Source organism: Balearica regulorum, chromosome 1 (assembly GCF_011004875.1).
Source record: "Balearica regulorum gibbericeps isolate bBalReg1 chromosome 1, bBalReg1.pri, whole genome shotgun sequence".
NCBI classification, from domain to species: Eukaryota; Metazoa; Chordata; class Aves; order Gruiformes; family Gruidae; genus Balearica; species Balearica regulorum.
Genome location: NC_046184.1, coordinates 73,861,817 through 73,875,784, shown reverse-complemented (window position 1 = coordinate 73,875,784; position 13,968 = coordinate 73,861,817). Strand labels below are relative to the sequence as shown.

The window sequence follows — 13,968 nt, the reverse complement described above, 5'->3', positions numbered from 1 at the left end:
AACTCTCTATGTCCCTGGGACTGCAAAGCTGGACTGGAAGTTTAGATGATACACGTTCTTTTGCAATGTATTTATTGTTTTACTCTATTTCCAGCCTGCAATCAAAGTGCGGAGACATGGGTGACTTTGCCCTTTTTGTTTTTTAAAAGGCAATATTTTAAGAAGCAGCCCACAGGGGATAAGAAAACTGTAGTTCAAACTTATGCAGGCCTTGGGAAAGGGTCAGCCTGAATGAAGCATGATACTTGGGCAGCAGTTTGTGTTCTTGTCCAGACTGTTTGCCCAACCCTACTAACACCCTGTCCGTCATTCATCTAGTCAGAACTATCTGTGAACCCTGGATTGCAACAGGCTAGTGCGTGCTGCCAATTAATCTGTCAGGCTGCAGTGGTGTCTAAAGACACTGCCAGAACAACATGCCAGGGCCATCAATTCCAATGTTCTCTTCAAAACACCTCGCTTCCCCCAGAATTGTATGACTTTACAAATACAAAGGTGTTCCATTTTCCAACTGTTTTTGTTTTCCTGATAAATTTTACTCATAAATGTTCTATCTTCCTGACAATCATATGTTTAAAAATAAATCTTTCAGGAAAGCAATACTAACATTTCAAAATGTTAGGCACTGTGCCTTTTGCAAAGCTAAGAAAATGACATGATACGGAATGATAATAAAGTGGCTCCAGCTGAAAAAATTCTTTTGAGCTTCTTCCTGAAAGAAAGATTGCTGTTTTGTTGCTCTATTCCACTCCTGATGACTGTAAAAGATCAACAAACTAAAAAAACTTTCAGATTTCACATGGCAACCGGAGACTTTACAACTATTCGATGTAGCCTAATAATGTCAGTGGGTTGTACTATAGAAGAAAACAGAAAAGAGAACAATACGAATACAGAAACGCTTCCTGCGATGCGATGTCCCTGCATCTGCAATTCAAAGAATGGTTCAAATTCATGTAAGTAAGTAATTTCACAAAGAACGTTGTGAGAGAGTTAGAAAGGAGGCTAATCTGCCAACTTCGTACAGTGGCACAGGAACATGACGATAACTTTCTTTTTCCTTCTCCTCACATTCATTTTCATTGTGGATCCCTTTCGCACGCCCGGTGCTCTGTCTATAAGCAGACACATCACTGCCGAAACTGCGCAAGGTGAGTTATCCTCTTGGTTTTTGCAGGAAAAGCTCATGCAGCAGAGTCAGCCTATCACAAGCAAAAGGGTTTCTGTAACACTTCCAGGCACAGCAGATCCAGAAAGCCTGGAGAAGCTTCCAGTAAGCACCTGAACTATTCAGGCATTTAGCTTTACCAGACTCTTTGATCTACTGGTTTTAACTCAGCTCTCATTTCCAAAGCAGCCTGTCAGCAGACAGAAAGTCAGGAATAAGTTGACTTTGTATTTCTTCCAAATGGATCTCAGCTATATAATGTAAGTAAACAGTTTTTCCTCAAAAAAATCTATTTACCGTCAACTTCAGAATGGTAACAGTTCAAAAATTTTTATGTCGGAAATCATTTTAAAATGCTGCCACAAACGTAAAATATAAAAGAACATCTCCTCTTGTTGGGTGTATTATGGGGGAGGGGAGTTATTCTGTTGCAGACTTTTCTTGAATCATGTATAAACCTCTTAGAGAAACAGAGCTGAGAGCGCAAAGGGCACAGGCTTAACAGCTTTTTCTTTATGCAGTAAACGCCACCGCTGAAGTCGGAGGCAGTTACATTCAGAACCACACTCTGCCGACATGATCTGATTGAGTCTTAAGGTCAGCGAATACTCCAGCATGCTGTCTGCAAGGTACGCGCGGGGTACGGCTCGTTTATCAGCGTTTGACTTAACAAGACCGCAGATGCTCTGCTGCTATTCATCTTGGGCAAAGTTTTGCATTTTGAGGTACAGTCGCATTAGATGAAGTGCGAGAGCACAGGCATGATTGAAGAGGGGCTGCAAAGAAATGCCAGATGAATCCTCAGCCCCAGCGCTTGCAGGTGGCTCTCCGGGCAGCCAAAACCTGGGTCAGCGTGGAGACCACCCTTTCAACATGGTGACAATTTCCTCCCTGCTACTTAAACGCAGAGAACGACGATTTAATTCAATCAGGAACGATAAGGTGGCAGTTAAAAAGAACTTCTGCACGACATTGCTCTTGAAACAGAGGACGTCAAAACAGCCAGCAGTACTTTTCTGTGTTAATGTTCAGAAATACTTAAGTTTAAAAGGCACTCAGGCAAGAGTAAGGCTAAGGCCTGCTCTTTCCCTAAGCCTCTGCAACAGCATCAGGAGAGCAGAAAGAGATCAGCGACACCCTGGCAGGATGCAAAAGCCTGACTACACATAAGTAGCGTTCCGATTTCCTGTCCTATGCTTTTCCCATTAAACACACGGCAGCTGATTTTCCCCAGTCCTGACATACAGAAATGCTTTTACAATTACAAAATATTTGAAAGGGGCTAAGCAGCATACCCACATGTATTTACTTGAAAGCATCCAGTTGATGACTTTCATTTGATGGAAGCATCTCCTTACCTTTCCTACAGAATCTTTCAGTTGATGGAGAAAATATTTATGGAAGCTCCAAAGAAACAAAGGAAAAAAAGTCTTTTTTTCCCTGACCCCAAATAAACTGGCAACCTGCTGACATTGCTAGCCCAGCCTCCTCTCATAGAGACTATTTAAGAGCTTCAGACACGGGATCCACAATGGTTTCAAGTTTATACAAAAGGAGGATCTATTTATCATCATTATCTTAATTCAATAGCAAATTACACATTCTTAAAACTGCCACCACTCCGCTGTCTTGGATTAGCTATGTAAACAGTAGCAAGCTGTGGTACCATCCAGCGATAGGAGGTGGAGTACATGCCTGCTGGGTTCAGCAGCACACTTTTATTAAAGCACAATTCAGGAGGCAGTGGCACATTCCTGCACACTATGCTGGACTATGCCTTAAGCTTATTTTGTCATTACACCAAGACTCTACATCCAATGGTCTTGCTGGGCAGAGAAAGAAATGGGGAGGAGAGCTCAGCTGATGAAATTGTACATGCTTTCAGGTTTTTAAAGCTACAAGAAAATAACCAGAGTGGTAATCCCTTCGTTTCAGATTTGCCCCACGCCCCAAAGGTATAAAATGCCATTCATCCTATGAGCAATGCAGGAGTGGCATCAATTGCAGCCTAGAACCAATACTGCCAGGAAGAACAGGCAAGGCTGGTCCAGACCCAGGGAAGCACTGCAAAGTCTTGCCTGTGAGACCTGCTAAAAATCAGACTGCACAAAGCAGAGAACCAAATGGCGAGAAATGCTTCTGCTCTTGCAGGAGGAGAAACATAGGGATCTCCTGCTAAAGATGAAGTGATTCCCTTTCTTCTAAATTTCTGAATTTCTGATCAGGCCCCAGAAGGCTAAAAGACATCTTGGAAACATCTTTTTCCTCTATGCAGAGGAAACTTCGGCAGAGGTTGGGGAAAACTATCCTGATGGTCATTGCTATGGGATTGTAGGAGGGACTCTCCGTAGGGGCAGCAAGAGCTCTGTTATCTGGATCATTTCAAATTGTAATGGGCAAACCAGAGAAGATAATAGCGTAGAGAGCAATCAATCCCACAATAGTCCAGTTGTTCAAAGTATAACCAGAGAGGTTTCATCAATAGCCAGAATGTGATGAGAAGTTTCTAAAACTTTATTAATCACAGAAAGTAATCTGCTGGAGAAGATTGACTTGTACCATAGCTCCTAGCAATGTTCTAATTATATTTAAAAGAACAATGAAAAACACATACACACATGGAATGTGTCATGTAGAAAAAAAAATATATAAAAAATGACTAAGCACTGCAAGTCAGACTCAGTTTTGTGGTCAGCTGCAAAAGTTACTTGGCTCTCTGTCATGGATAGCTGTCATAGTTTAACAAAACATTGATCTAAAAATGACAAGAACTTGGTTGCAGTCTCTTTCATAGAAGAAACATAAAACAAGAAGAGTCAAAACATATGTAGAACAGCCTGATAATGTTTGCCAGAACTCCTCCCACTACTATACAAACGTGAAGCAAAACCTTGGAAGGTTTGAGAAATACAGACTTTCTGGTGTATTTGCCTACCCCCCTCTGACCTCGCTGCTCCTGCTTTGTGCTGGATCGTGGTACCAACACTCGGGGTGCGCCGGAGACCACGCGAACGCCTCCACTCCTGAAGGACTCCACAGTTCTTCCAGAATACTGTGAATGCTGGGCATATGGCAACGGATCCCTCCTCCCCCTCTTTGAGACATCCTTTTGGCTGGGGTATTTGGCAAACGCTGACAGTACTCTGAACTCCGTTAGAATTGTGTTTTGGCAAGAGCTGTTTTTCCGATTGCATAATTCAAGGTTAGCAGTTTTACTGAAGCAGTCCACTCTTCATTTTTCTGCTCCCCTAACCCTACCCCTGTTTCTCCTGATACGAATATTTTTCTCTCAGTTTGATGCCTGCAGAGATACAGCCAGCGTAGAATACCAGAGGAGGAGTGTTGAGGCACATCGCTTCACATTCCTGCTTTTCTTATTCCAAGTGAACTGAAAGGCCAGGCAAAAAACCCCATGCATTTGTAGAGTAGCTGGAGAGAGCCAAACACAGTTACATATGGACTGCAAGGAGAAACTCGCTCGTCGGTTCTTGCATTTCCCATTTCCCCCTTCCCTCTCCAAGTGCTGTTTGTCCAGCTATTTACCATCCTGCTCTGTGGGAAAAATTCCCACATCTAAACTCTAAAAGTCGTATTTTCAAATAGACTGAGTTTTGATAAGCTCATTTTTGTCTTAGATTATTGAGCAGGGCATGTGACACCATTTAATGGGGTCTGTGGTGCTGAGGCTGAAGTCTTTGCACAGTGAGCCCCAGTAAATATCAACCATTCAGACACATACCTTGGTCAATACGCACTAAATCTTGAAGTACTAGGCAGATTAGCTGCTAGACTATGATCCTGCAATGAAAGTTCACTTCTGTTTATGACAGAAAAACATCTTTAATTATCAGACACGCTGGTGGTGCCAGGTGTTATCCATTCAACATCATGATATTTTCCTCAGCCCTCCAAAAAGGTGAAGAGTCTTATCCTACATCTGACATGAGTGAAGATTTTTGTAAAAGTAATCTTTCTGTGCAATTCCACTGCCTCTTGCAATAATAAACATCAGAATAGCTTGTGTTATAAAATCTTCATCCACAGTCTTTCAAAATGTGGAAAACATGAGGTAGGTAGGCATTACGGATGAGAGAGAACTGGAAGAACTTAGAGGAACCACTGGCAGCACTGAGAGGTGTGCCCAGAGGTTTGCACATGATGAATTATTTGCAGTCCAGGCTCTACTGCTGCATATTAGTGCCACGGTGCTTCAAAATAGGTACTGTGCACACTGCCCATGTCTCAGTCCAAACCGTGTTAGACCTATAACTGCTGTGAGAGAATTTTTGAGGGATCTTCTGTTTAGATTTAGGTTTTTCTGTGTAACAGATCACATTGCCCAAGTGTTCTGCACTCATCAGTGAATTTGGCCACAAAATTTCACAAAGAAAGGCAGTATTATTAACTCCGTTTACCAGATGGGAAACTGAGTCACATATTAAGTGACTTGCCAAAGGTTCCTTAGTAAGACTGGTAGTTTTAGGAACTGAAACTAGCACCCCTGAATCTTATCTAAAAATGATAACCTCAAGCTTATAATTTCTTTGTGAGTGTGGAACTGTGACTCTTGCTGATGACACATGTTACTAGGGAAAGCAAAAAAAAATAAGAGCAGTTACAGATCCGCCATTACAATGGACCTTGCTTAAGTAACGCTTGCAGGGCTCTAAAACTCATAAAAAGCACATGCATGAAATGATAAAATAGAGTGAGACTTTCAAATGTTGACTCAGTAGTTGTTAAAACCCTTCTGGCTGCACAGTTTTATAGTCTTCTACTGTACTAATGAAAAGGGAAGAAACAACAAAGAAGGGTTTTAGCCTTCCAATTATATAAACTCTGTGGACCACCAAAGAAGATGAAAGATTATTTATAATGTCACAGCAATTTATCATTTGGGAGATATTTTTGTTGTTGTTGTTGCATCAAAGTTGAGTATGAAAAACAATGCATTCACCACCCCCTCAGTTCTTTCAGTCTTGCTTATCTGAGATCTCTCTTTTCCATGGAATAATCCACCCACAGAACCTTAAAAGCAACATTACAAGCAAGAAAAAAAAAATATTCTTTATTTGTGGCTCTTCCTGATTTTATGGTACTTCTTTCAGAATTATTACATTCAGTCTTAGTCAGGGCTACATCACTTCGTAAAGGAACAACATCTTTTGGTTTACGGTATATATTCAAATCCAGATTCGTTCAATACTGCCTGGACATCATTACACCTGACTTTTAATTTATATTAAGTAGTATATGGACTCAGTAGATCAGAGGCATCAAGTAGGCCCAGACATTTAACTACTCTCCTCTCAGGAACAGACACCCAGTCACAGGGGGAATTAGCTGAAATTTGTATAGCCATTTTCTTTGCCGTACGTTGTGGACATAGGTCGTTGGCTTCTAAGGGCTCTCAAGTCAGCACTTTTCAAAGCACTGAAGGTAAGACAGGGTCCACTGAAATAAATAGAGGAAAATCCTCAATAACTTGGCAGGGGTCACGTCCCTAAGACCTTTTTTTTTAATTCTTTATTTGAGAAAGAATGACTTCCTCAGTAAAATATATTATTTGACTTGGAAACAAAATCAGATGGGAAGTAGCAATTCTACAGGAAATGAGGACACGGAGGTCCTCCTCTTCTTTGGTTATGAGATCTGAGAGATACTGTAAGTCAGGATTTTTAAATGAAAATACAGGTAGGGCTGGCCCAGGCCATTAGTTTAAAGAAGAAATAAAATGGAAAGCAAAAGCAAAGCAGAATGATGAGACACTGCTTCCTTCCCACAAAAGTTTTACAGTGCGGGCATAGGCATTGACCTCAACCAGATCCAGCTGTAATCTGCTGATTGCAAATAGGTTGAGTTACATGACCCAGTTTCTCATCCAGACTGCCTTCTGGGCTCACACGGTCTGCGACTTTGCATGAACTGTTCAGTCGCTGCACCTTAGTTTCCCCAGCTAAGCAGGATGGAGATCGTGACATTTCCCCCCAGTGTGAAGAGTTTTGAGATCCCTGGCTGAAATCTGCCATGTAAATAATAATGTAGGATTTCACAGCAAGTCAGAAAGAGCTGCTAAAACTGATCAGCAAGGCAAGCAAGGGTTAATTGAGGAAGAGAGGGGGCACACCAAAAATGGAACAAGATGAAAATCGCAACCCACACAGGATATCCTGGGAAAGAGGGTCTACATGCCTGTGAAGAGAAAGTAAGAACACAGTCTCTGCTTTCCTGGCAATTGTTTATTAAACAATGGGTGACTCAACTGCACAGCAGCATTACAGATATATTGACTTTTCTTTTCTGGTTTTCCCTAGAAGGTATTAAAATTATGAAGGCTGCTGTACCTTGGCTTACATTTCTTCCAGCCCTAATGAAGAAGTTGACATGCTATCCAGGCTATCTCCTAAGAAAGAAACCACATTTTCCCAGTCATGCAGTAAGGTTTTGCTTGTCTACTCCCCAGCACTGGCATCAATACAATTAAAAGTAAAGTTCTACACCCCCCAAAACATACTAGTGGCTGTTTGCCACAAAGCTAAGTGAACACCTGCATACTAGGACCGGCGGAACAGGACAGGCTATCAGCCCCTGGAAGATATAAGTGGACACAATTCACAGAAGAATCAGGCTCAGCCTCTATTATGCTGAAGAGAGGTATTGCACTGATGCTGGTGCCCATGAACGTGCTGACAGCCTGAGCTATTGGAGGCACGTGATTATGTAAAAATAATAATAAAATATCAGGAAGTAATTAGCTCTCGTGGCTGTAGGGCACAGCTTAGAACTTAAACCCAAAGACTCAAAAAGCTCAAAAGACGTAACAAGAACTCCAAATCAATTCTATGTTTTTTTTTTTTTTCAGGAGGAAGTTGATCCATCTTTATTGGGCTTAATAAAATTTCCACTAAGGTATAAACAGCTGCAGTCCTCCCTGATCCACACTAGCCTGTGAATGTTTCCAGTCTCTGCCCTTTGGAGTGAATGAAGGCTTAAATTCCCATTCAGACTTCAGCACCTGCAAGGATCCAGGGTTCTTCCCTTGTCTTTTTGCCTGCTCTTCTCCTTGCCTTCAATGGGAGCTTCCTGCACACAACTGTGGGCAGAATTTGTCCCTCCCTCTGTATGTTTCATTTTTTATTAGCTAACCCTGCCCATGCATCCTTGCCATAACGATGTACTAAAGACACACGCGCATACACACTTAATTTTCCTCTGAAAAATGTATCTGGGCATTTAATAGATGATGATCAATCAGGAAAAAAAAAAAAAGGCATTTTAAAATAAAGAGCTAAAGTCCTTGGGGGAATAAAAAAAATCCTCATTGCAGAATCTCTCCCTCCCATGCGTAGGCACTTGCTAACTGCGAGTAGTGGCACCGTGACAAAAGTAGCAAAACCAAAGGCAGGCTTTACTAAAAGAAAAGGGGGAGGGGAAGTCTTCCACTGGCCATCTGTGAAAATAAGGCATGTGGCCATTAAATGCAGAGGCTGTAAATATAAATATACACAAGCTCCACAAAGCAAATGGCAAAAAAAAAAAAAAAAAAAGAAAAAAAAGAAGGGAGGGAGGAGGGAAGGAAAAAGGAATAAACTTTCAGCTGAAGCAAATCAAAACGTTTAATGCTTAGTTACCAGTGCTGGGCAAAACCAATTTTGATCTTTGTAGTGTGTAAACTTCACATGTGTTTTTAATTAAATTTGAGAAAAGTTTCAGGAGAAATGACAATGGATACAGTAGCCCTGTTGAACAGAGGACTCCTTGAACATGAATGATCCTGTTGAGTCTGCTGATTGGACTTACTGAAAGGCTGACATACAGGGTGATGGATAGGTGATGACATAATACCTGCTCGCCGCCTTGTCCTGCTTTTTGAAAACTGTCTGCTCTGTGTTGATGTCATTAACAAAGAGGACCGCAACCCGCATACAAGAATTTCTGCTGGTAAAGAACCTCAGGAAGACAAAATTAGGAAGGGGGTAGGGAAAAGGGAAATAAGAGGGTACATACAGTTGTTAGGATAACACGTTAACTTTTGTGTTGTGGAACTGTAACAGTCCATTGTCTGCAAGATACTCCCTGGTCCCCACATTGTATAATAATTATTCCAAACAGAAGGATCTCAGCTCACACTGTGAGAAGAGAACAAAAATATTACCCTGATCATCTTTCCTAGTGTTTTACATGCCAGTGAGGAATAGAGTGGGCTACAAATTACAGGACATATATATTAGCAGTCTGCTGAACTTGCAGGGATAAGCGTGCGTGTATGTAATGTCTGTGGGTAATATAGCCCTGCTAGACACTGGGAATGCGAAAGTATTTTTCCAGTAAAATACTATGGAGATTATGAAAATGGGCAGGTTTTGACTCTTACAAAGTGATTTGGTTTATGATATTAGTACTGCACCTCCAGAATTATTTCCAGTGGGTTTGTCCTGGTTGGGAAGCCTGGTTCGGGCCAGGTCCTGTTCCTCCCAGTTTCAGTCATTACAACTTACTCACTCTCGCCTGACCCATAGACTCTCAGCATCTGCAGCAAGCATGGGGTCAGGCTCTGTTTTACCAACTCTACTCTTTTCTTCTCTTCCCTGCTCTTCTCTCCTTTGTTTTTTTCTTGACTTTCTGGTTCAAATTTAACCATTAGGGGAAGAGAAAAAATATTATTGAAGTAAATTTCTCTACTGCAAGAGAAATTTAAATCCCATGTGTTAAACCAGCTCCTCCTTATGCCTTTAGTAAAGTGAGCTCCAGTGTTTTATTTCTCAAAGACAGCAGGATCTGCAGGTTTGAGATTCTTAATATTCCCCTTCTCCCCGAGGGGAGAGCAGGGACAGAATTCATTTCAGTTCAGCAGATCACAGCAGTTTCTCAAGAGTTAACTCTGCTATCCCCATCCATCAGGCAGCCAGCGAGGCATCAGGAAGGAATGATGGATGTAAAATTATTACAGGGCTGCCACCCGATATACTTACTGCCATTTGTAACTAACGCTGGAACTGACACACTTTTTTCATTATTAAACATCCACATTAAGTCAACATTGGTCACTGTCATTTCATGTTTGGCACTCTCTTAAGGGGAAGAGGGAGAGGTGGGAGTGGGGAGGAGGGTGGGAGGTGGGGTGTGTGGGAATGGGAAGGAAAGGCACCTGAACCCGGAGTTCCACAAGCATGAGTAATAAATAGGCTCCTGCTTTACAATGCTGGAATAAATATTGTTACAAATAGCTCTTTAGTTACAGCCCAGCAGACAAGTACATGTCAGAGCCTTTTAAAAGGACACACTCCAAGCGCTCACAGGGAGAACTGGTATCACAGGTTAAGAAACACTTCAGCACAGGAGGTATACGTATTCGGATGCACTCATCGCAGAGCATGCTATGAGTGTGACCGCGTCTGTACACACCTGAAATGCTGGTGCGGCTGTGTACGCTCACACAACTGTCCCAGTCGCCTTTAGCAGCGGGCACCAACATTCGAAAAACAGCACCTGCATTTGTAGCAGTGTACACAGGCACATGCTCAAACACCTGCTTGCGTGCTCCCTTCCTCCTTTTTTACAGTTCCCAGGGTACATACACAAACATTTGAGAGTCTGACTATATTCAAAAAGTTATTGGCTAGCTCAGCGCGTGTTTGTGCTGTGTATCTCTGAAAGAGTGCACTGTAGGCTTGTATGCATGCACACACATGCTGGCTCTTTGTGTTTGTGTACATCTCCTTTGCAGAGGAACAGGCAGTTTTGGGACCGAACAAATAGACCAGAGTCCACTTGCTGATGTTGCCCGTTGCGGTGTTTGCACTAGATGACAATCTGTGCTCTGAGCTACATGTATAAAAGGTAACATTGTTTATGTATAGTACATATCAAGCTATAATTAACTGTAGATGACAATTACAAATAAAACTATGCTCCTGGGTTTCCAAGAAACCAGAAAAACATATACACACACTTCTCATTTATACACGGAAATGTTTCCAAGAAAAGTAATGTAAAAATATGTTTTATTGCATTTGCAATTAAAATAGGTTTTAGTAAAATCCATGTTCACCATGATGCTCATAGTTTTTACTGTAATCCTCTGAAAATCAAATCCCTCAAGATGGTCCAAGTTGGATGCCCATGAAGTGACTCACCCAAATCATCCTAGCAGTTTTTTAAAAATCTTTTCTCATTTATGACTCCTTTTATACAGTTTCTCTCCAATTCCACAAAATTCCTGTCTGACTACTGCCTTACAGCTGGCAGGTCTGGCTGTCCACAGGGATCAACCCATCTGGGAACATGAGACAGACAACAGGTCATGCCCATGTGTGGAGAAAAGCCCCAAGAGCCAGAGACTCACAGAGGTGATTTCCAGCCCTGAGCCTTCCCAGCTACCCCTGGCAGATAAATCCCTACCAAGAATGTAACATATGCATTCAGAACTGCACAGAGCTTACCTTCGCTGCTAGGTGCAGCAGCAATTCATGCAACAAAAAACTCAACAGGTCTCAGAGAATCATAGCTCTCCATAACTACACTAGCCACTGCAGCAAAGAAGGGAGGAAAATTTGGGATAGCCCCAGATGAGTATTTGTTGCCTATAAAGATTGAGATCACTCTACAGGAAGGAGAGTCTTTCTTCTGTACATAACTATAAACGTAATGTACCTTTCTAAGTACAAATATGCCCACGGACACATAGCTACATTATGCTAACCCTCTTTTAATTCCATTCCGCACCTCAAAATCTCCCTGTCGGGAAGCAACCAGTGAACAAACGTTAACATCCCGAAAGTTCAGGGGGCTGCCTCTAAGTCCTCCGGCAGGACCCTGAGCTTCTGAAGGGAAACCCTCAGGGGTAACATTGCAGCACTTTATTTCTCACTACCCACCGTCCCAACGCTTTTTCTTTCCCTTGAAAACAGGGAAAAACAGAATAAAATCTAATTGAAAATGGCACTACTTTCCTTCCTCTCAAATCTTGCTCTTAATAAGAGAGAAAACTTTAAGAGTCCTAGATCAAACAGACATAAACTTTAGAGAAATTGGGGTGTTTGGATCTGAACTTCACAGCTGGCTGGTCAGTGGACAGCCTAGAGCACATATAGGAAAGGAGAACAAGTACCTAAACTTCACAGCCTACATCTTTTCCTCTGCTGGGTGAAATGTCAGAGACAGCTCAGGAGACCCTACAAGTTAAAAAGTACAACTTCTCAGCTAGTGCTTGGTGGCTTAAGTGGTCACCCCAGCACCTCAAATGCCACTATAGTCTAGGAAAGCTCAGACTTGGTTCTGTCCTTTCCTGTCTCTAAAATAAAATAAAATAAAATAAAAATAAATCACTGCACCACAATAAGGCTTTGGCATTTATTGTCTCAAAAACCCCAACCCCTACCATTGCTTTATAAAAATTTTCAATTGAGCAAACAATTTTTTCTTCCTGCTACCTTGTAAAAGAACTCCTCTCTGCCCTCCACGAGCCCACCAGGAGGCATGAATTAGAGAGGAAAATAAACTTCAACTGGGGTTGAGGGTGAGAAGTGAAAACAGAAGGGGTAAGGAGAATCCCAACAATAGGAAAGTAACAGAATAAAGTGAATGCAGATGGTTCCACTCCTGTTACTTAATCAAAAGGCTGTGCAGAGTCACTAGAGCCAGCATAAAGTCATGTGTTAGAACAACAGCTGATCTGTATTAAAGAAGATTAACTCGCAATGCCATGGTGGAGGGCCTGGGATTATTTTATGTACTTCCATTGCCGAACAAGCCGTCAGCACAATTACTGCCCTCCGATGTGAATGACTGATCTGTAACCACAGCTAAACAGCATGCTGCTTAGGGGCCTGGGTGCTTCATGAAGATGAATTTCCATACCATCAAAGTGCTTTTAATGGGCTTCCTGATCCAACCACAAGGCCTGCTTTGCAAGTATATAGAACTCAGGATGAAGGCTTCCTGTCCAAAAGGATTTGGTCGGTTGTCACTTGACAATTCCCAGCCAGCACAAGGGAGGAGAGGGGGGAGATAGGTAGAGTTGTCTCTGCTTTGGAGGATTAAAAAAAGAGAAAAAAAAAGGGTACAGATGCTTTCTGAATGCAACCAACTGCTGTATCCACAGCTGAATTCAATGCGCTTAACAAATAACGGCAATTTAGCTATGCTTGCGAGGAATAGCTTGAGTCACTTTGCATTAGCATCTGGCTGAGTGTTAAAGTCATTTCTACATGGGGAGCAGAGAAAAGAAATTTCTGCTCCGAGCATCCTTTCAAGAATGCTTAAATATTTGAATATAAATTCCTTTGTGCTTGTGATCACTTCTTCTTATATCTGACACTCTGCTTTTCCCTTTTCCCTTCTGCTACTCTTCTATATGAAATGCCGTAAACAGGCTCCATCCCTCTCTTTCTTTTCTCTCTCCCCATACCGGTGCTCTTATTCTTCTAAGAGAGATTGTATGTACTGCCAGATACCTATTACACCGACCTCTTTTTTCCTTCCCCTTCCTCTCAAGAAAGTGCATGAAATTGGAGTAATTTCTACAACACTTACACCCAGGATAGGCTGATGAAAAAAGTACAGTAGTGAGAGACTCACATGTACATTTAACATTCATTACCCAGACTGCTGGCTTCTCACAGCTTATTGATCAAACTCCATCTAAAAACAGGGAAAATGGAAAGCTATCCAAATTAGCAATCTGCTCATTCTGGACAATATTGTTTGACTCACAAGCTTCCTAGGATGACTGACTTTCAAGTTTCTGCTCAATAGCTGATCATTTTTATTCATTCTATTTATCTGCCTATCTCAGTGAT

At 41.8% G+C, this 13,968-nt stretch overlaps 1 protein-coding gene across 9 annotated transcripts in view; it reads right to left on the bottom strand.

Annotated features, from left to right (window-relative positions):
• Positions 1-13,968, bottom strand: part of SOX5 (SRY-box transcription factor 5) — a 657,382-nt gene that overhangs the window by 17,226 nt on the left and 626,188 nt on the right. The gene's annotated exons all lie outside the window — the stretch shown is intronic.